This window comes from Capra hircus, chromosome 6, assembly GCF_001704415.2.
Source record: "Capra hircus breed San Clemente chromosome 6, ASM170441v1, whole genome shotgun sequence".
Taxonomy (NCBI): Eukaryota; Metazoa; Chordata; class Mammalia; order Artiodactyla; family Bovidae; genus Capra; species Capra hircus.
Window position 1 is genome coordinate 21,565,277 of NC_030813.1, and position 3,552 is coordinate 21,568,828.

The 3,552-nt window shown below is 40.5% G+C and overlaps 1 non-coding gene across 1 annotated transcript; it reads right to left on the bottom strand.

Moving 5' to 3' along the window:
* TRNAG-ACC lies at positions 1,502-1,573 on the bottom strand. The gene has a single exon. It is a non-coding gene; the product is annotated as a tRNA-Gly (tRNA).

A 3,552-nucleotide genomic window follows, 5' to 3' on the forward strand; every position in this document is an offset into this window, starting at 1 on the left:
CAATTCTTCAGTGCTCAGCTTCATTCACAGTCCAACTCTCACATCCGTGCATGACCACTGGAAAAATCATAGCCTTGACTAGACAGACATTTGTTGGCAAAGTAATGTCTCTGCTTTTCAAATGCTATCTAGGTTGGTTATAACTCTTCTTCCAAGGAGTAAGCGTCTTTTAATTTCATGGCTGCAGTCACCATCTGCAGTGATTTTGGAGCCCAAAAAAAATAAAGTCTGACACTGTTTTCACTGTTTCCCCATCTATTTCCTATGAAGTGATGGGACCAGATGCCATGATCTTTGTTTTCTGAATGTTGAGCCTTAAGCCAACTTTTTCACAATCCTCTTTCACTTTCATCAAGAGGCTTTTTAGTTCCTCCTCGCTTTCTGCCATAAGGGTAGTGTCATCTGCATATATGAGGTTATTGCTATTTCTCAGAGCAATCTTGATTCCAGCTTGTGCTTCTTCCAGTCTAGTGTTTCTCATGATGTATTCTGCATGTAAGTTAAATAAGCAAATGAGAAAAAGATCTCTAAAATAATAAATTCTCCAAATTAGATTAAAAAATTTACTCTTGTATTTATTCCATTTTTTACTTTCTCCAATTGTTCACAATATAATTAATATTCATTCAGTGGATGATTACTTTTGAGAGTGCATGTGGTCGCATGTGTATAATTTCTGGTTCCTATTAGACCGTAAGTAATTCGAAAAAAAGGATAATATTCTGTGTATTTTTCACTCTATTTAGATGGCTTATCCCCATCATACTTCTTATTTTTTTTTTAATTCATGACTGTCTCACATACATTCAAAGCACACATGCACACACAAACCCAGAAGAGTTCATCCACTGAGAAGTTATGAATAATGTAGTGAATAATAGGTGAACAAGTAATAGAGGTACCAGCAAAGAGTTATTATAGTTTGAATTATTCAATTACTAGACGTTGTCTAGTGTTTGATGGAAGCAAGGGGAGAAATGGTATGATGATATAGAACACGAGGGGCAGGAAAGGAAGTCAAATTAAGAATTAGTTTTGTACTCATATAAGAATTATTTCAGGCTAAATGCTGCTAGGTGGCTGACTGGTCTGTATAACGGAACAGTTTGGGGTCTAAAGGTGAGCTACTGGCACTAAGCACAGAGCTCTCAATAGTGGTGAAAACTGCAGAAAGCTTGGTGAAAGGAAGGAGACACAGTGTTGAGAACACATCTAATCTCTATCCCCCAAAATTTGTCTACTTGCCTCATAAGGACACTACTGAACAAATCTTGAGATGTCAGGAAAGAATCTGCATGTGTGGCCAATCTACGCAGGAAAAGGAACCAACTCTATCTCAAGGACAAAAAGGATCTAAAACAGGAAAAATGAAGAAGCGAAATCATTCAGTTGTGTCCGACTATTTGCGACCCCATGGACTGTAGCCACCAGGCTCCTCGGTCCATGGGATTTTCCAAAAATGAATACTGGAGTTAGTTGCCATTTCCTTCTCCAGGGGATCTTCCCGACCCAGGGATCGAACCTGGGTCTCCTGCATGGTAGGCAGACGCTTTACCGTCTGAGCTACCAGGGAAGCCCAAAACAGGAAAACAGACACATAAATCACTGGTATGTGATTTATGGAAATCAGAGGCATTAACTGGACTGTAGATTCAGTGTTATTCAGTTCAGTTCAGTCACTCAGTCGTGTCCGACTCTTTGCGACCCCATGAATCACAGCACGCCAGGCCTCCCTGTCCATCACCAACTCCCGGAGTTCACTCAGACTCACATCCATCAAGTCCGTGATGCCATCTAGCCATCTCATCCTCTGTCATCCCCTTCTCCTCCTGCCCACAACCCCTCCCAGCATCAGAGTCTTTTCCAATGAGTCAACTCTTCGCATGAGGTGGCCAAAATACTGGAGTTTCAGCTTCGGCATCATTCCTTCCAAAGAAATCCCAGGGCTGATCTCCTTCAGAATGGACTGGTTGGATCTCCTTGCAGTCCAAGGGACTCTCAAGAGTCTTCTCCAACACCACAATTCAAAAGCACCAATTCTTCAGCGCTCAGCCTTCTTTACAGTCCAACTCTCACATCCGTACATGACCACAAGAAAAACCATAGTCTTGACTAGGTGGATGTTAGTTGGCAAAGTAATATCTCTGCTTTTGAATATGCTATCTAGGTTGGTCATAACTTTTCTTCCAAGGAGTAAGTGTCTTTTAATTTCATGGCTGCAGTCACCATCTGCAGTGATTTTGGAGCCCCAAAAAATAAAGTCTGGCACTGTTTCCATTGTTTCCCCATCTATTTCCCATGAAGTGATGGGACCAGATGCGATGATCTTCATTTTCTGAATGTTGAGCTTTAAGCCAACTTTTTCACTCTCCTCTTTCACTTTCATCAAGAGGTTTTTTAGTTCCTCTTCGCTTTCTGCCATAAGGGTGGTGTCATCTGCATACCTGAGGTTGTTGATATTTCTCCCGGCAATCTTGGTTCCAGCTTGTGCTTCTTCCAGCCCAGCGTTTCTCATGATGCACTCTGCCTCTGTGTTATTATTATCTGGAGGTGCTGCTTTTTCTGCCTCTGCTGCCCCAACACAACTGCCACACATTCGTGAAGTTGTTGACTAAACATTAGAACGTGGAGCTTCACCACCATAAACTTGCTCATCTGCAAGAAGCTGCCTGTCCACCACCGCAGCTGTCAGAAGCTGGCTTCTGCCTTACTTCCATCTTTCAAATATCAGACATCTCCATCTTCCTGGAAGAACCCAACTTTTATTCACAATCTTAAGTATATGAGTCATGAAAAATGTAAATTTTTTCCTTCTAATTCTTGTGATAAGAAAAAAATATTGAAGGGGTGAGAAGAGAGTCCATTTCACAATGAGCAGTATTCAACACAGAAGGTTGATTTATTTAACAGGAGAGTTATTCTTTCCATTCTTCTATGTCATTCTTTTGATAAGCATTCACATTGAAAACAATTATTTCCATGCTCTAGGGTTATTCCAAATGTTTCTCCCACTGACCTCCTTACTAGACTTGGTCAAAAAAAATTCTCTTCTTCAAACTTGGAAAGTTTTGACTTTAAGGTCTAAACCCAGGAATCTGGGAAATCTTGATCTCTGTCCCTCTGTCTCAAACAAAGTGGACAACAGAATGATGTTCTTTTGAGAATTTCTCTATTCTATTTCTGATGATTAATGTCAAATCATGCAGAACAATCTAAAAATCAGGTCATAATTTTTTCACACTCAGTTGTTTTAAAGATCATTCCATAAGGTCATACAGATCCATTGAAGGAGGGATGACAGTGATTAGGATTAGGCATGCTGGTCCTGTGAGCAAGTATCTCATGCAATTTACATGTGACCACAGGGCCTTTATAGCCTGGCTCTGAGTACAGTTTCACACAGGGCTATCAGTTCTGCCTGACTTTCTGTCTAGGAGGATGAAATCATATCCAGTTGATATTGAGTGGTTTTGAGTTGCATTGTTACTACCTGGTGCTTTAAGATAGGCTCAGTCTTTTTCAAAAGTTATTATATTGCCAAGAGCAATTTCT